The following is a 20,777-nucleotide window of genomic DNA, read 5'->3' as shown; positions in this document are numbered from 1 at the left end:
ATTTAACCCATAGAAGTACCATCTTATTTAATTTTGTTGCCACCAATAATTGTTTCCGAAATTTCAAGCTTTTATTTCACAGTGTTTCTCCAGATGTTAGATGTACTAGCTGGAAATTTTGGGTAAATACATATTTCAAATACTGTTTACAAATGTCAGATTATATTTTCAAAAGCTTTTAAAATTTAATTTTGGTAGACTCCATGATGTTCTAACACCCCATGAAGATATCTAATTACTTTAAGATGAAATTGCTACTGGTGTTTATTAACTTTCCATGACCGATTTCGGAAATTTTAGCATCTAACACGAAAATCCCATACCTGTATTGGTCCTCTCTTTATTTGACAACATCTTGATAGCCGTTAGTCATATTTTAATTCAATTTCCGAATTGTAGCGTCAAGTATGCAAGCCCCACATACCTATAGTTTATTCCCCCCCAAAAAATCAGTTCTTTACATTTTAGAGACATGTATTTCCATATATCTAAAATGCAGAAATTAGGTACCGCATTGGAACCCCATTGGAGTACTTACTCACTTTTGCATAGCAAGGTAAAAACGCCAGTGGTTCTCACTTTAAGTTTGAAAACATACTATTTTGTCTCTTCTCTGAGCATCGTGAATCTGTCGGAGCTGTACCATAGTTGGAAAGACTCACTGATCCTTCCTATAGTGACCATGTAGTCAGAATTCAAAAAGGAGTAGCCCTTGAAGGAAAAACAATATTTTAAAATCCTTGCACCAGTAGTCGTCACCTTAAAATCACAATGTTCCAGTAGTAGTCAGGATTTTCTACCAGTGTTCATCACTCAAATAACTTGACAATTTATTCAAAAACGCACTGTGTATCAGTTTAGGGTTGAGAATACAATATAACGTAGTAAGCTTAATAACTTTGCATCACTTTTAGCACTCAAGAAAGAAAATAAAAACGTTTTTACATACTTTTTAAAGCAATTTCAGAAAGAAAAATGTTAACTAAATTCAAAAGTTAACTGTATATCACTTCCACGTTGAGTACAATATTAAATACTATGTTTAATAACTGTACGTCACTTTAAACTCTCGAGAATGAACATCAACGTTTGTACATACATTTTAAAAACAATCTGAGAAACAAAATAAGTTAACTGAATTCAAAATTTAATTATACATCACCTTAAGCTTAAGAATACACTATAAAATGCTGAGATTAATAAAAAATGAAATCTAAGTTTAACGTCCCACGGTTATGCCGGTTAGGATAAGGAGACGGTGATAATGAGAAATGAATGAAATGGTGGAATGAAGAAAGTGGGAATAAACGGGAGAACCCCGAGAAAACCCACGAGCAAGGTGTTTGTCCACCACAAAGTCCACCAAAGAAATATCGAAAAATACAGCAATATCGAAATATAAACAATATCAAAAATCGAAAATATAGAAATATGAAAGAGATAATGTTAAAAAATATGGATATATCGAACAAAAATGGATATATGATCTTGGAATACGATTTGGTGGAATAATGAGGGAGAAAAATAATCATTGATTAAATATTAAATTGAAAAGAAATAAGAGCCTGACGCTCAAATACTTATCTATCCGGCACCCATCTTGATCCCCATAAAATATCATGAAGTGCTTCATTGATTCTAAACCCAATAATAGTAATTTAACAATAAACACAATATATAATTTACTACGCACCTTGAAATGTAGAAATTAATGATTGTAATCCCCAGCTTTCCAATAGACTTTGATTTCTCCAAATGAAGATTCGGATATCTTGTTTCTTCTCAAGCAATAATGGGTTACAATAATCAGTTGCAGTCCAAAGCCAAGTCACTAAGTTAAGCATAAATATAAAAGAATTCATTAGTTAGATGCATACAAAATCCTACGCATGTAAATCCGAATCTACTTGTATTAAATTGTAAATTTAAACAAACTAAATTATACTACAGTTATAGTGACATCAAACATACATTAAATAAGGTATACAGGGTGTCTCAAAAGTCCCCTGACATAGGGTAACTGTTATTATCAGAGTTACAACAGAATGTAGGAGGGAAAAGCATATCCAATTATGATGTTTTCAATCTAAAGTGAAGGAATTTTTAAAATCGGATGGCCCGTTTGCGCTGTACACTCTCTATGCGCCCAATGTGAAATGAAAATGCAACGTTGCCATTTACCTGGATCCACAACAGAAGTGAGTGAAGTTACTGTCTTTTACGCTAACATGTCGATGGCCAGCCCCCGTTTCAAACGGTAACTTCATTCACTTATGTCGTGGGTCCAGGTAAATGACAACGTTGAATTTTCATTTAAAATTGGGTGCATAAAGAGTATACAGCACATTCATCTTGTCCGATTTTTTAAAAAAGTGTTCACTTTAGATTGAAAACGTCATATTTCGAGATGTTTTTCCTCTTACATTTTGTCGTCAGGGAACCTATGTCAGGGAACGTTTGAGACATCCTGTATACATCATAAGAAGTTCCTTTCTAAATTCTACACGGATGTGGTTTCATTGAATGTGAGGTGGGTGATACACATTAGGCCTTTTGGGAGTACGTCACACGGACGACCGTAATTTTGTGTTCAAAATTTTTATGAACTGGTGGGATATGTGATACATATGGCCACGGGCTAGAATTTTCTCAGTATGTCAAATATGCAATCAGATTTCATGCAATCAGATTCCATGCTTAATTTGGTGAAAAGCTATTGCCAATTGAACGTTACATTTACCTCTTTCTTGCAGATGTTGAACCATGCCGTTAGCACGTGAGGAATGGATCGAAATAATCAAACTGTGGGGCAGGAGGAGTATATGTGCAGTGGTTGCCGATTGCAGAGTCATCCACAATATGACTCTGTGTCACATGTTTCAGTGTCACAGTAATTAACTAAATTTGAGAAGACGGGCACATTCGTGAACATACATCGTAGCGGTTCAAACTCGCGGGACCTTGTTCCTTCCCCATTTTGAACCGGTACATGAAAATGCCATTTACTCCATGTTTGCCTGCGCCGATTTTGAAAATTCCTTCACTAATCGATTTCTCCCGTCGAGTACTACAAGAATCAGTTAAAATCTCGCGGGCCCTTTTTTCTTCCCCATTTTGAACCGGTACATGAAAATGCGATTTTCTTCATGCTTGCCTGCGCCGATTTTGAACATCCCTTCACTAATCGATTTCTCTCGTCGAGTACTACAAGAATCAGTTAAAATCTCGCGGGCCCTTTTTTCTTCCCATTTTGAACCGGTACCTGAAAATGCGATTTTCTTCATGCTTGCCTGCGCCGATTTTGAACATTCCTTCACTAATCGATTTCTCTCGTCGAGTACTACAAGAATCAGTTAAAATCTCGCGGTCCTTTTTTCTTCTCATTTTGAACCGGTACCTGAAAATGCGATTTTCTTCATGTTTGCCTGTGCCGATTTTGAAAATTCTTTCAGTAATCTATTTCTGTCGTCGAGTACTTCAAGAATCAGTTAAAATCTCGCGGGCCCTTTTTTCTTCCCCATTTTGAACCGGTACATGAAAATGCGATTTTCTTCATGCTTGCCTGCGCCGATTTTGAACATTCCTTCACTAATCGATTTCTCTCGTCGAGTACTACAAGAATCAGTTAAAACCTCGCGGTCCTTTTTTCTTCCCATTTTGAACCGCTACCTGAAAATGCGATTTTCTTCATGTTTGCCTGTGCCGATTTTGAAAATTCTTTCAGTAATCTATTTCTGTCGTCAAGTACTACAAGAATCAGTTAAAATCTCGCGGGCCCTTTTTTCTTCCCCAAGCCAATATTTTTTGTATATTTTGAATGTATTCAAGTATGGAACAAAAGTGTTATATAATTCCCTTAGTAGGCTTCTCAACTTAATATTTTTCAACTTAAATTTTATTTTAATTATTTATTTTCTTGTGACTCAATATTTAATTGCAATCGTTCATTGGGGAGAAGGGTGGCCATTCTCAAATATATAAATATAGTATTCTTAAAATTTATGTGTTCTCGTACTATTAGTTTCTTCCACTAGACCTGGAAATTGCAAAATTAATACCTGGAAAACATGGAAAATTCAGGAAAATTGAGTTCCATATTTATCTATGAACACTGCTATTTACAATTTTTTTCGAATAGGGAGAACTGTACAAAAGGGTGTTTTGGGAATGGTATAACAATAGGTTTCTGGGAGTGTTGTTCGAAATGAAATCTTTCTGGGAGTGTTGTTCGAAATGAAATCTTTAAGTTTTACGTCCCACTATTATACTGGCTAGGCTAAAGATAACGGGGTGTTGTTCGGTGGGGGTCAATGTTGCAAATTTTGGGTAAAGTCGCTAAATAAGGGGAATTCGACCTCAACGATAGCGTAGGTTGACCATAAAATTTTCAGTTAAAAACGGGACAGGTTCTTGCAACCCTAGACTTTTAGATCTACCTTTGTTCTTATCAGTGCCTTGATATCAGATTTCCTCCTCTCTCTCTTTGTTACAGAGCGGGTACTTATCAAAAAGGAAAGACACGTTGAAATTTGTTCGACACACAACCAACTGCTAAAACCTCTGCTGCCTTTCGAGCAGTACTGCGAACTATAGAGTATGTTTAATATAGGGAATTTCAGTTCAATTTTTGCCGCTTTGTTATTATTTATACTTTTAAAAGGAGTAAAGGTATTGGGTTTGTTATTTACTTCTTTCATTTACATAAAACGGGACGAATACTACTTTTTTCCATCTACTGACGGAACGGCCGCGACACGCCCCTAAAACGGGACTGTCTCGGTCAAAACGGGACGTATGGTCGCCCTACGATAGCGACAAAAAAAAATTCCGATTGGAGACTTTTTTGGGTGATTTTTAAATGACGATTTACCTACTTACACATTTAGCGACTTTTTGCTGCAAACAAAATGTTCATCTGTAGAGAAGCATTATTAGTTCAAAACAGTTTTTTCTGTTTGTTTGTTTTAATCAGCGCAAGTGATGAAGAGTTTGAAAATACAGCGTCAGGGCCGGCGCGAGGGGGGATCGAGCCGTGCCACCGCCCAGGGCGGCACGTCTAGTGGGCGGCAAAATTTGAAAAAGAAAAGAATATTATTAAAATATAATGCTTCGTAATAGGCCCACATGGAAAAATAAAATTGTGTTCCCTGAGAATGTAATTTAAACTTACTTCACTCAGATTCAGGAAATTCAAAGCATTCCCCCTCATTTTCAATTATCAAACTACTAGCCACAGGTATCTCGTTCAAGATTTCCCTTGCAGCAGCGTAGATAAGATTTTCAGCTAGAGCGGATAAGATTGTCAAGTGTCTTTTATATTTTTTTTCTATTCAGCAATATTCTAACGCTCCACTCCAAGTACGCAAAAGGTACACTCCCACTTGAGACAGGCGGTTCTAGCCTACAGCACCTAGAGACATTTAGGTTTTAGCAGCGAGTTTTTAACCAATTTACAAATTGTTCATTATCATGTCTTATCAACAATATATATAAATATATATATAATTGTTTTTATATTTAAGCAATACAAATCATGGCCGAACACATTAAAAGAACCATGGGAGGGCAAAATAAATGCGACCATTACTGAGGAAAAGATGTCCAAAATTTTTTAAATTCCTATTCTTAGTGAGTAAATTGAAAGTAAAATACTGTTTTTGTTGAGAGCTGCAACATATTATACTATAGTGCTAGACTGTACACCAGATATTTCTGGTACAAAGGATCGTTCGTTTTGTACAAATCACATACAATAATGGAGAATGGCTTACAAAAATTTGCGAACACTTTCTTGGTTTCGTACCAGTAAAAGACATCACTGGTCTAGCTAGAACTGACAGAAGTAATAATTAAACGGCTAAAAGAAATGAACTTCTATCGAAGATATGAAGGGCCAAAGATATGACAATAGTTCCAATATGAAAAGAAAAAATAAATTCTCAAGATTTACATGTTTCTTTACTAAACTTTATCGTTAACGATGTAGCCACAACATCTCAAGTCCACCGTTTCATTTTTTTTTTTTTGTATAGTTAAAAAAAAGTTTCTGACTTCTTTTCTGCGTCAGTTCAACGTTGGGCCATACTAAAGGAACCTATTAGCAGCCTCACTTTAAAACCATTCAGCACCACAAGATGGGAGAGTCGAGTTGATGCTCTGACTTCACTTAGATATCAAATAGAGGCTTATGATACCTTACTTCAAATAAGTAACGACAATATAATAGAATGATCGCCCATGATGTTCTGTGTATAGCAAACCACCTGCGTGGCTTTACTTTCTTTACTCACTCGTTATGTGGTATGACTTTTCACTCCACATAAACATAGTAAACAAAAGTGTGTTTGATCCAGTAGGGTTTCTTTAAAACAAATCTGAGAACTTTCAGAGGAGCAGAAATGATGCAAAGTTTCAACCTTGCTTAATTGATGCGATGGAGTTGGCATCAGCATTAGATATGGATGATCCATGGATAGGCAATACAGTGCACGCTCGAAGTCGAAAGAAGAGACAGTTTCAATAGAAGGCAGAAGATGAAGCTATTGAAGATCCACAAACAAGATACAAGATCGATTTTTATTACAAACTTCTAGACGTGATTGTGTTAGATTTAAGAGAAAGGTTTGGGCAATTTAAACATCACAGCGAGTATTTCGATTTTCTTTACGATATAAATAATCTGAACGATATGCCACCTGAACTTTTGTCTGAAAAGTGCCTGCATTTTAATACGCGAAGAATCGAAAGATATTAACCCGTGATTTGAAAGACGAACTGAAACTATTAACCGCTATAATTAAGCCTAAAAGTTCATCAAAAGAGACTAAAATTAATCAAGAAATATGACTTTGCTCCCTATGTCAGTGTTGCAGTTATGATTTGGTTTATCTTACCAGTAACCGTGGCAAGTTGAGAAAGAAATTTTTCGAAACTTACTCTAAGCTTATTAAAAACTATCTACATTCTTCCATATCTCAAACACGTTTAAGTGCTCTAGTGATGATATCAATGGAACATCAATTGGCTGAAACATTGGACTACGCGAATGTGATAAAGGAATTTGCTCATACCAAAACAAGAAAAGTTTTTTCAATTAAACTATGTTAAATTGTGTATTTCTATTGTGTTTTAGTACATTATAAGTCTTAAGCTAATTACTTACTTTTGCCGTAATATTTGACTCACTATATTATCTTTTTGCTCCATACTCTATTGGAAACACCTTTTGATATAAAATAAGCTTAAAAATTAAAATTCTTAGTCGAACTAAAGCATACATTAAAAAAAAACTGTATGCCCTGCTGTATATCACGTACAGCAAAATCGAGCATACTGAATATTGTGTCATGTATGGAGTCGTTTAAATATTAAAGCATTCGAGAGAGGCAGTTCAATTTTTTGTTTACTTTTCCTTTTCATACATGTTTTTAAATATGGTATCTTACTTTTTCTTAATATCTGAATGTCTTCTGTCAAAATAAGGTTTGTGGATTAAAGGGGCGGCATTTGAAAGTACCGCCCAGGGCGGCAAAACTGCTAGCGCCGGCCCTGTACAGCGTACTCACTACTCCACAATCCTGCATTGTTATGTTACCCTTGCCCTCTAACGAAGAATAACTACAAACTTGATGTCCTTTAGTTCGCCGAGTTTCCGTTGAGAGACACACGTAATACATCATTACCGATAGCAACAAGATTAGCTATAGATGCGTGAATAAAGGCGAAGAAGGTGTTTGTTATATTTGTCCTCTGGGGTCTTTTAATTATTCTGCACGTTTTCTTTTACAAAAAATTGCTTAACGTAAGTACTGTAGTGTTAATTATTTCGGAACTATTTTGACCACAACATGAACAAAAGTACCCGAAACAACCTGAAATGATCCCTGAATTAAAGGATTGGTTGCGCTCTGTTTACAAAGATGTGAATAGAACCAGCGGCGCAAATCTGTCTTCAACATTGGGGGGGGGGGGAGGGTAAGACCGTTACCATACTTTTTTTGGCGATGTCCAAAATACTTATGAAGTTGAAAAACAATGTTGTGGAGGATCAGAGTTGTCTTTAGCGTTAGGAGGCTGCAGATTTGAGGCTTATTCTGGGGGACATCTATTTTATCTCACGTTCCTTTGTAGCAATCGGACAAAAATCATCAAATTTCTCCCAAAAAACACATTTCAAATCGGATTATTTGGGAGAAGTCCCCCTCAGTTCCAAGATTGGAGGGGACATGTATCCGTCATCCCCCCCCCGGGATTTGCGCCAGTGAGTAGAACATATTGTTTAGTTTACATCTACAACTTTTACAATGCTTATAGACAATGAATTTCTCGATTATTTCTTATAGCGACTTTTCACCCAAAATTGGAGTCGTCACCTCTCGTTTCGCAAACTTATTGCCAACATTTTAGAAACTGGTTGCGGGGAGAGCTACAATGGATGATTCAAGTTATTTCGTCGCTTTCGCTGTGAACCTAAGTACAAGATTCCAAAAGTCACATTTTTTTTTGGTTCCAAACAATATGTCTGCTGGGTGAAAGCATAGACTGGAATGTGTTGCCTTTCCTACCTTATCTTTAATCCCATAGTAGCTTCTTTCCCAAAGTTAAAAAAATGCAATTCTTCCTTTCTTAATAGTACTTATTACCCAAAGTATTACGTAAGCATTGTATGTTACTTATGTAGCTCACAGAGCCGCAGCTATGGGCGAGCAAGCAAAGCACGTGTCCCGGGCGCGTGGTTGGAGGGGCGCCTAAAAGAGAGGTTATATATTAGTACTTTTCCTGGCGGTATTTAATACTTTTCATCAGAGTGCGAAATCATGAAATCAAAGTGAGAGGAAAAAATGAAATGAAACCTTTGAGTTTTACGTCCCACAGTTATGCCGGTTAGGCTAAGGGAGACGCTGATGATGAGCAATGAATTAAATTGTGGAATGAAGTAAGTGGGAGGAAATGGGAGAACCCCGAGAAAACCCACGCACACGGTGTTTGTCCACCACAAGGTTCACTTGGCGGGGCTAGGATCGAATCCGGGACCCCAAGCACCAGAGGTGAACGCTCTACCACTGAGCCACCGCGGCCCCCGGCCGGGAATCGAACCCGGGTGTCCCACGCCAAAGGCGTGTTCACTAACCACTTAGCCACGAGTGAGCTCATCTGTGAGGCAGTGTAAACCCCCCAAAAAAGAAAGAAAATAAACGCACACTGGATGTTTGCGCAACTGAGGATCAAAACATTCTCAATGGAGTATGAGAAATAGTAAACGTCAATCAATGTGTGCTTTTGCTTATTCATTACTTCGTTAATACTTAATTCCTTCTAGAAATAGTGAAACAATACTATGAAGAAACACTAATTAAACTAATAACAATTACGTTGTATTTCTTACCATACCGTTTTTACCACCCATAGAATTTCAACCTAGTACTATACTGCATTAGTCACGCCGTAACGAAAGCTAAAATTCAAAGACCTGGCACTCGTAACTGTTGAAGCTGTGTTGTAGCTACCTGTATATCACGCGGCCTGCGTTGGTACTCCTCAACATAAATACGTCACAGCCCAAAGCCAGGAAACATCACAAACAGAAGACAGGGGCACAAGCAGTGCCTGACACTTCACGAACTCAAACCCACCAAGACTCAACTCAACATGACCTTCAATTACGTTCTAGAAACCAAACCAATGCTAAGGCACAAACTTACCAACTTCCTATATGAAAACACAAGAAATAAAATCTAACGTTTTGGTTCCAAAGTGATGACATAACAATAATACTAAAAAGGTTTTTTTTTAATTTTCAGTAACCCAAACATTAATTAACTAGGGAACATAACAAAGCAAAAATAAATAAATTAAATTAAAAAATAAAAACCTGACAAGTAAGCTCTCCCTGACTACTTTTTTTTTTAAAAAAATTTCAGTGAGGCTGTAAAATATGTCAATATCTTCGTAATATATATATATTTCATTGTAAACAAGTTCTTTAAACAAAAGAAAGCTCTGAGAGCGCTTACCTCTGACGCGGTAGGTCCCTGGTTCGATTCCTGCTCCCGACAAATAGGCTTTTGGTGAACACTGTAGGTGTGGTTATTCTTAAGACTTTCCAGTTTCCTTACATTTTCTTGATTCCACCATTATCATGTATCTCATCGTCACCTTCTCTCTTACATTGATGTACAATCATGGGGCGTTAAACTAAAAGAAAAAAAAAATCTTGCAAATATCCTAGTAAAAATGAGTTTTCTAAACTACACTAGTGGCCCCGCGTAGCGTAGTCGCTAACGCTCTCGCCTTCGGTGCGAACGGTCCCGGGTTCGATCCCGGTGGGGGAACTCGGTCGAAAAAGTATCAAAAGATTTTAAGTCCAGCCATCCTGAATGAGGTTTCCTTGGCTTTTCCTCATTCACAGCAGGCAAATGCCGGAGTGGTACCTAACATATAGGTCCCAGGCCGTTTTCTTCCTTCCCAAATCCAAAAATGAAAATGAAATCTTTGAGTTTTACGTCCCACGGTTATGCCGGTTAGGCTAAAGGAGACGGTGATGATGAGTAATGTATGAAATGGTGGAATGAAGAGAGTGTGAGGAAACGGGACAACCCCGAGAAAACCCACGCACACGGTGTTTGTCCACCACAAAGTTCACTTGGCGGGGGCTGGGATCGAACCCGGGACCCCAAGCACCAGAGGTGAGCGCTCTACCACTGAGCCAGCGCGACCCATGATTTAACAGAGAAAATACATATATTGTACATTATAATTACATTACATTACCAATCTTTCGCAATTAATAAACCACAAGTCATTACACAAGCGTGGTTGGTTCGAAGTTTAGCATCCAATTCAGGTCCGAGGCTATCTGAGACTTGGTTCTAGATCTTTAACGTGGAATACGCACCACATGAGCTTCCAGAAGATTCGAATGAACGGGAGGATGAGGAAGATTTCCCCTCTCCAAGTAATTTAATAGTGTTCACTCTAAAGATAAACCGTATATAACTCTATAACTCTCAATCTTTGTCGTTGCAGGGCACTAGTTTGAAGTGAGGTGATCGTGAACAAAAATTGACCTGATGAGAGAGCATTTTCGTATTATGATTTATTACGATATTCGGCAAGGGTTAACACAACAACAATGTGTTCATCAGATAACTTACTTTTCCTGATGAAGCCCCATCTCAGACAATTTACAGGTGGTTTCAGGAATTCACGTGTGGTCAGCTCAGCCTGACTGATGGAGATTGTGCAGGTAGTCCATCGACAGTCATTGTGCCCAAAAACGTTGCTGCTGTTCGTGAAATTATGAACACTGATTGGCATGTGACTTATCGCGAAATTCAGGAAATCTTAGGCATTGTAATGAGCCAAATACAAATAATATTGCACTATTATTTACGTGTAAAAAAACTTTGCACTCGTTGGATCCCACACAATTTAAGTCGCGCACAAAAGACGCCCGTGTAAAGTGGTGCAAAGTTATAACGAAACTGTTCAAGTCTGGATCATCTAATTCGGTGTTTAACATTGGAGCAGGTAATGAAACTTGGATATATACGTACGAACCGGAAACTAAACGACAATCTGCTGTGTGGGTGTTCCGCGAGAACCTAAACCAATCAAAGTTGTTCATGCACACTGTGCCTCCAAACAAACGATTGCATAAGTTTTTGGTAAATCAGGTCATATTGCAACTGTACCATTGGAGAATTGCAGAACAGTCAATGCAGAATGGTACACAACCATATGTCTATCAGAAGTACTGAATGTGAGCAAACAGTTCAACCGTCGTATCATTCTGCACACGACTATACGAGCTCGCACACAGCAGCTGCCACAAATGATTTTCTGGACCAGGAAAGCGAAGTCATGACATCCGGCTTATTTCCCTGATTTAGTTCCCAGTGATTTCTTTTTGTTCCCAACAATAAAGAACATGTTGCGTGGGAAGCGCTTTTGCACCTCCAGAAGAAGCCATCGAGACATACAAACTGCAGGTTTCACAGATACCAACCTCGGAGTGGCATACCTGTTTCAAGATTTGGTTCTATCGCATGAAAATGCACTGCTATTCATGGGGAGTACTTTCAAAAGCAATAAAAAAATGCACTTTCATGTTCTTGCGTTCTATCATTTTCCCGAAACTTTCAGTGCAACCCTCGTATTGCATCACTGAGATATAAATAGCTTTGATTGTATATCTAGAAAAGTCACCCTCTCGTAAGAAGCTTCATTTGAACCCTTCGAGTTACTGCACTTCCCACCTGGATACAACAGGGTAAACGTAGTCTCAAGCAGGCCCGAAACCAGCCACATATGTTTAGAGGGACCATGAATATATTAGGGGGGCAAGTCATCAAAACTTCTCTTACAAATATCTAAATTGTGTTTTCTGTATTGAGGTCTGGAGGGGCCATGAAAAGTTTAGGGGGCAGTTGCCCACTAGCCTCCCCCTCTACTTACGGGCCTGGCCTCAAAACAAAACACTAGAATGTGCGCAACTGGGGATCAAAACACAAACGGAATAGGAGAAATAATTCAAGTGAATCAAAGCCTAGCATAGCGAGTTTTTGCGTATTAGTTGCTTTGTTAATACCTAATTCCTTCTAGAAATAGTGAAACAATACTATGAAGAAAAACTAATAACCGAATGAATCTCAAGGAACCGGAATAATTTCCGACTGATTAAACTAGTTATAAATTCTATAACTTACTGTTCCGTTGAAGGTCTCAACTCCAGCAAGTAGACCTACACAAAACCAAAACTAGGGAATTAAAAATTATTTTTCTTTTTTCATGTCGCACAGCTACGACCTTAGGCCAAAAGAGACTGACAATTAATAGAAGTGAACGCGTTTATGGAAGTAATTTGTTTCCACTCTCCCACCGAGAATCGGACGAGGGGCCACGTTTAGCAAGGCCACACGGAAATCACTAGACCAGTGGGGAAGACTACTAAAATACAAAGTAACAATATATTTAATTTATAGTAGAAATCAAATTAGTGTAAAGAATTGAGAAGGAATCTTATTCTAAATGCCAACAGGGTATATAGTATGCTATTTAACGCAGTTTATCTGAAATCGTGAACTGTGCACACCAGTGGCGTATTTAGGGGGGTGGCTTCCGGGCTTAAGCCCTCCCCAAAATCTTACTTAGTAAAGTAAATGAAATATCTTGCAGAATTTTCACATTTCCAGGCAAAGCCCCCCCCCGAAAGTTAACAAAGCCCCTCCCGAACAAAATCGTAAATACGCCACTGGTACACACCAATATCACGGAACGATTTTTATGACGGTGCCCTTAAACTATACCAACTAAAGAAGTAGACCCAATTATCTTCGTGACATTAGGGAATGCAGGCAGGCGCATTAGCCCAGGTTGGGCACAGCTATAAAGAAAACGCATGGAAACAAAGTAAAACATCTTTCAGTTTTACGTCCCGCTTGTAACCAGAGTCTGATCTAGAAGGTAAAAACTGGGGGGGGGGGGCAGAACCCAGACTATGGTAGGTATATCATGAGTTTACTATAAACTTTGAAAGAAATATTAATAATACCTTAAATTATATCTGTCACTCAAAAAACTGGGGGGCCTAGCGCCCCCGGCCCCGGGCTAGATCCGCCACTGCTTGTAACGTAATAAAATGTAATACAAGTACTTGATTGATCAAATCTGGTTATCATACCGTGAACCACCACTCGTAAAACAATGAAAATACAGTTACCAACTACTATGTGGTCTTCACGTTGCTGTTAGTAACCACATTATATCTTTACTATTACTTATCAATATATAACATGCTCTGTCTCATAACATCTATAGCATCTGTCCAAGTTAAAATTCAGTTGTTTTACGTTTTTACCAAGCACAGAATATGAACCCAGTCCAATCTTACAATAGTCTCACTGTGAAAGGTGAAATTAAACTGCCTGGCATTCGAACCCATGTCAGGCATTTGCTTTAACGTCCGTTGCAGACTCTCGTGGCGGCTTGCGTGCATACCCATGGCTTTCAACTATGGTTTAGTAACCAAATCAAGTGCCAAGACAAATACAAATAGCAAACACGCCAACTCTCCATATCAAGTTAACGCAGATGGGAGGGGAGGAATGTATACCTAAATTCCAAATTTATGTATCCAAAACAATGAAAACATGTTTTAATTTTGAAAATTATGTTTTCTAGACCAAATATGAACTAACCAGAGATTTCAAGGAACCAGTTCGTCATAAGCTAGAACCATCGCATATCACTAACTATTCAAAATTATATTACTAATTTCTAATATTTCAAACTACTAAGGCAAGGGAATGAGTTAATTTTTTGTGGAAGCTAATTTGAGCTCATTTTACTTTCATATATACATACCAATAAGCTGAAAGTTTCAAGAAGGCCTGAAGATGGTCAAAAAGGGTTCTCAAGCCCTCTCTCCTGGCTTACATCCTAGCTACGGACATGACCGTGTTATACTACTCTATGTGAAGATACGTTCCTCAACCAACATAGGACATTTTTTTCGATTACTTACGTAAAGAAAAAATATTTTATGCAACCTATATACACCTTTGAGTAATTTCAAAATGCTCCAAGATTTCAAATGACTTAATCCAACAGTCAATATTGTATGATATTTAAGTTATGAAATGAGAGCTCGGACCACGGTGGCTCAGTGGTAGTGTGGTCACTTCTGATGTGAGGAATTACTCCCTGTTCAATCCTTGTTCCAAGGTTAAGTACCATAAACTCCGTCGGTCCAGACCTACTATGTAAGTGAACCGGTAAAAATGCACTTTAAACAGAACATTCATAGGAACCAATACTAAACCGAGCCCTGCGGGGTGTCTAACCCCGTTCGCTTGCTGTCACTCGCTCAGTTATATTTCCCTTAGTAAGTAACACTGGAGATCTTATATTTGCAGGATTGGGGGAGAAACTAAAAGATACCCAAAATCACTTGTTCTGCTCAAAGTGCACTCTTACCAGTGAACGAAAATTAAGCAAACCTAACCAAAATATATTTATACGTAATTATGCCAGTTTTTTTTTTCCTTTTTAATAGAACCACTCAATCGTAATAAAATAATCACCCTGACTACTAAGTAATCTTGACTCGCTATCGCTCACTTGGCATTACTATGTGAATTGAATATTGAGCTTTGATGAAGAAAGTAACCATCCTGGGTACCAACTCTCTTTACTTATATATGCGCACCAGCATTCTAGAACCTTCCCCGTAATTACTGTCAAAGTTGAAGAGCTATTGGGGCTTAACGGAATAAATAGGTCTACACTGTTCCCAAGTGCTTTGTGATGAACAAACACCATGGCCCTTTTTTCCACAGAGTTCTCTCGTTTCCTCCCACTTTCGTTATTCCAACATAATCATTCATTTCATAATCAGTCTCCCTCAGCCCCAGTGCATAATCGTGGGACATTAAACTTTAAAAAAAAAAGAAAAGAAAAGAAAGATTAACGTAGTCTACACAAACTGCTACTTCTATAAACATACCTTCATACATTTACGTAAATAAAAAACAAACGAGCTTACGGAATCTCGCAGCACTGAGGTGAAAGTAAAACAAAACTAATTGAAATGTAAAATAGTAGATCTTCTAGTGCAGGAAAACCAACTTACTTGAAATCCTAGGTGAGTGACCACGATCAAAAATGCTTCCACTCTCCTTCTTATACTAATTTTGCACATCAAATGTCAAGCCAAGACGAAGCTAAGTCGCTTCTATGCTACTGAATTCTGGGTATTACAAAAATAATGACAACCCGCCCGCTAATGCTACCAATGAAAAGGATCCACCAGTTAGTAACCCCTACGGGCAATTTTACTATTGGGCAATGGAAATAAAAAAAAAAAATGCTTTTTACGTCAAGCAACTGATAGCAGACACTGATATATTACTTGTTTTCTCTGTTGTTTTTTAAACCTTTCAATACCCACGTATTTTTTCTGTAGTGGGACTGGGTTGTTAGTACACAAGATATACATGGAAAGATACAGCAGGCGGCGCGGTGTCTCATTGGTAGAGCGTTCACCTCCGGTGCTTGGGGTCCCTGGTTCGATCCCAGCTCGCGCCGTGTGGACTTTGTGGTGGACAAACACCGTGCTCGTGGGTTTTCTCGGGGTTCTCCCGTTTCCTCCCACTTTCTTCATTCCACCATTTCACTCATTTCTCATTATCACCGTCTCCTTTAGCCTAACCGGCATAACCGTGGGACGTTAAACTTAAAGATTTCATTTCATTTTCAAAGATACAGCACCGAGGCTACTAGGCTATATTAGACGTAGATCCGTAGCTTTCATTCAAACCACATTAGAGAGCACGGTGGCTCAGTGGTAGATCCTTGTCTCTGTGGCGTGAGGTCCCTTGTTCGATCCTCGACCAAGTAAGTTTGGGGTGGGCAACATCGTGTGCGTGGATTTTCTCGGGGTATTCCTTTCCCTCCAACATTCTCATTCCATCAATTCTTCCATCATCATTCACTTACTTTGATCATCGTCTCCCTTACCCTAGCGGACATAAGTATGGGACGTTAAACTGAAAGATTTCATTTCAATTCATTTCATTTCTCAAACCACAGTACCTACCATCGAGAATCAAACCTGTTCTGCATAGGCAGCGAAGTTCTAACTACTTGGCCATGAGGAATCCCATCAGGGGTGTCATTTAGAGAGGGCAGGGAGGGGCAATTGCGCCCCTGAGATTGAGATTTATATAGATTTTATCAATAGAATAGTATTAAATCAGTAAGAAAACGCAAAATTTTACTTATATCAAGAGGTCTTGCCCCCCCCCCCCCAAGCAAAATCTGAAATGACGCTCCTGAATCCCATCGATGTATGTTTGGTTTGGTCAACAACATATTTTCCTCCTTTGCTTCTTTCTTTAGTGGTTGAATAATAATAATAATAATAATAATAATAATAATAATAATAATAATAATAATGAGTTTCTTCGTGGTTAAGCGGTTAGCGTACGCGCCTTTGGCATGAGAGACCCGGATTCGATTCTTGGCAGGAGTTCATGTGGTTCGAATTCCACGTTAATCAGTAGGTCCCGTCTCATATAGCCTCGCTGCTTAAAGGGACGTTAAACTCAAAATCAACTCAACTCAATAATAATAATAACATACATCCAGAAATGCTTTAGAGGTGGCTGCAAATCGGATGATTAATATGTATGCTTCATATACATAAAACAAAACGTAATAGACGACTAGTTAGCTTCCATGGGCACGTTGTATTACAGAAAGATCAGTATTATAAACGTAATTTGGAAGATGGTATAAATATAAAGAAGGCAACAATGTAATCCTGGTATCTTATGCGTTCATCACAGGGATGATACTGCATTGTAATATATATAGAATATAGGAATAGTCTATAGTTGTTTTAAGACATCGGAGAACTCCAGTATGTGACGTAAAATAAAGTGATAAACAACTCCGCTTTTTTCGCCTGTGATCAGTACTCCAACTAAGATTTAAAAAAAAAAAAAAAGGTACATTGGAAGCTTGTACGGTGGCGTCAACTGCCGTGTCCCCGTACGAATCCTTCCATTTAACACAATGCTTCTTCACGACTGCCGGGTACGAAGAGTTGCTCGAGACAGTTGTTCTAAAGCTAACGGTGGCGGCGACTGTTTTAGAGGAAGCAACTACAGTTGCCCCGTACAAAAGCTCCAATTTAAGCAATACTTCACAAGCAGTGACATAACTCGGTGGTTGCGTGTTAAAAGGACATTAGAAGAACTAAAACACGTAAATGACGTAATCGAATTTTCCGAAGAAATAAAATAAATTTCGATGATTTTTTCCAAACCAAACTTTGACTTTCCGCTGAATAAAATGAAATGAAATGAAATCTTTAAGTTTAACGCCCCAGGGATATGCCGGTTAGGCTAAAGGAGACGGCAATAATGAGAAATGAGTGAAATGGTGGAATGAAGAAAGTGGGAGGAAACGGGAGAACCCCCGAGAGAAACCAAGAGCACGGTGTTTGTCCACCACAAAGTCCACTCGACGCGAGCTGAGATCGAACCAGGGTCGTCAAGCACCGGAGGTGAACACTCTATCACTGAGCCACCACCCCCGCTGAATAAAGTCGAAGTCACTACTTCAAAAATGAAATGAAATGAAATCTCTAAGTTTTACATCCCACGTTTATGCTGGCTAGGCTAAAGGAGACAGTGATGATGAGAGATGAGTGAAATGGTGGAATGAAGAAAGTGGGTGGAAACGGGAGAACCCCGAGAAAAAACATGCACACGACATTTGTCCACCACAAAGCTCACTTGGCGCGAGTTGGGATCGAACCAAGGACCCCATGTGCCAGAGGTAAAGGCCTTACCACTAACCCATCATGGCCTCTATTAATAAAATTGCAAACTTTTTTTCATGTTATAAGTGTACAGCATACAGTACATATATACATTGTATTATTTATACCTTTTATAAACCATGAGTTGTAAGTAACAGACCGTCTAACGTCGTAAATATATTTCACGTGAATTACTTTTCTATATTGAAAGTATTTATCACGAAAACCTATCAACATAATATTTTCAGATTTGAAACGTCAAAAACTGGAATGTTACGCGCTTACAAGTAGGTCAGATAAGCTAGTAAATTTGCATGCATAGTAAAACTAAGTAAAGTTGACTGATAATAATTTCCGCCCCATCACATTTGGTGCCTTAACTCTCTGTGCTACTCGACTATTTTTACAAATTGATTCCCTCCCTTCAGAGTGTTTCACGAAACAAATCTTGGACCCGGTAGAGTTCTCACCTCTGACGCCTTGGGTCCATGGGTCGATTCCAGCTACTGTCAAGTGAGCTTTTGGTGGGCAAACACTGTGTGCGTGATTACTCTTAAGATTCTTCCGTTCCACCCCACTTTCTTTTTGCAACCATTATCACCTATCTCATCATCACCTTGGTGGATAATCGCAGGACGTTAAACAAAAAGCTTTATGTGAAAATATTCTAGCAAAAATGGCTAACAGTCTTTTAGACTACACGAAGACGATATTCGCGCTGAAAACGGTTTCTAAGCAAACATATTATGAAGTTATGAGATTTACTCTATGTTATAGTAATTCTCCTCCGAGGAAGGGACCGTCTAAAAAGAAATAAATAAACACAACATTTACTTTGTGCACCTTGAAATGTAGAAAAAGTTTATAAGCGCCAATGTTCAAAGAATTCTCAAAATTCAGATTCGCCCATTCTTTCTTCTTAACTAACGGGTTAAAATAGGAAGAGTTGCAACCAGAAGTCACGTTAACATGTTAGTGATTTATTAAGCTTAAAGAGAGTTATACTAAAGTAATCGGTAATTAAAGGAATATTTAATTAATGTTATAGTTAACTATTGTACTTACTCAGGCTTTTGTTTCCTTCCTTTGTTCTTTTTAGCTGTAAACAAACCTAGTTCAGTAAATGACTCTTCTTCTTCTTCTTCTTCTTCACCAATTTAATGCCCGAGGCAACAAATATCGTTGGATAGTTAGTAAATATATGAAGCGTATAATAAATTAATAAGATCGTGTTACGTAGTAAAGTATTAAAAGTATAAAGTAGAAGATATAGAATGAAGGGTGTTACGACCTCCCACGCCGTGACACGATATGCATAAACCGACCCGCAAGAAAACGACAGTTGTTCTTTGTTCAATGACGTCACTCATGATGAAAGAAAGAACTGTCCATGGGCGGTCAGAATCTCACATACAGATGGATGTATGAAATATATAGCTGACGTATATAATATACGTATACATATGTAATATACGGAAGTTTGTTCGATGTCAGACATCCTGCAGCAACATGATGTAATATCTAAGTGAGAAAAAGGCAGTAATTATGTAGTATATGGATAACGTATGCTCCATACAGATTTCCGTACTAAACGTAAGGATTCCATATATTTGTACAACATACCGCTGTCCGGATAACGGATTTTTCTCAGTGTAAACCGTGCAAACCACTTCTGACACGTTCGTTCAGCTAGAGCATGGTCACCATACACTTCCACCAAAATACGATGACTTTCAGTCGCACTTTTCTGCATGTTAAAGTAATGCAGCAGGACACCCCGCAAAAACACTTTATCAGGCACAAATTGCGCCATGTTCACTTAACTACAAACTGGTGTTGTTGACGCTTTAATCCACTGCCCTATACTACGAACGATACGCGATGACAGGGGTTTGCAACACATGTGTGGATACACGGAACTGTGGGACGCTCCGTTCGTTGCGCCATCTCTTGTCCACCCGCACGAATTAATTCCTAGACCAAATAGTTTAAAAATAAGACCAATATTAAGGTGGGAACAGATCGAAGCAGTCTCTACATCAAGCAAGCATCATCTTGCCATACTCCAACCGATGATCACATTCTTCCGGCGATAATTCCTGGCAGTAATGTGGTTTCCATGGACGAATATTCAATACTTCGGATTGTGTGTCGGATTAAACCACTTTCACAAGGTGTCTGTCTTTGTGATTTCTGAGAATTATGAGTGAACATTTCTTGAACCACAACTACATTTTCCTCCGTCCTAGATGGTGTGGGGACAGCTTCTCCTAATATCTGTTGCACAACTTCTGTTCATTAGTTTCGAATGGAAACTCCTTTTCACACTTCTCCACCATCTCTGTACTTGCACCACGCAGTGACACATTTCGTACCGGGCGCAGCTGAGCATATTTACGCAAGGTTAGACGTTGCGCCATGGTCCGTCACTGATAAATTAATGATATAA

The 20,777-nt window shown here is 38.5% G+C and overlaps 1 protein-coding gene across 1 annotated transcript in view; it reads right to left on the bottom strand.

Annotated features, from left to right (window-relative positions):
- LOC145693175 (dehydrogenase/reductase SDR family member 11-like) overlaps nucleotides 1-20,777 on the bottom strand; it is a 64,858-nt gene that overhangs the window by 16,118 nt on the left and 27,963 nt on the right. The window lies entirely within an intron of this gene.

This window comes from Thermobia domestica, chromosome 8 (genome assembly GCF_964235325.1).
Source record: "Thermobia domestica chromosome 8, izTheDome1.hap1.1, whole genome shotgun sequence".
Taxonomy (NCBI): Eukaryota; Metazoa; Arthropoda; class Insecta; order Zygentoma; family Lepismatidae; genus Thermobia; species Thermobia domestica.
Note: the sequence above shows the minus strand (reverse complement) of the source record. Positions and strands in the feature narration are given on the sequence as shown.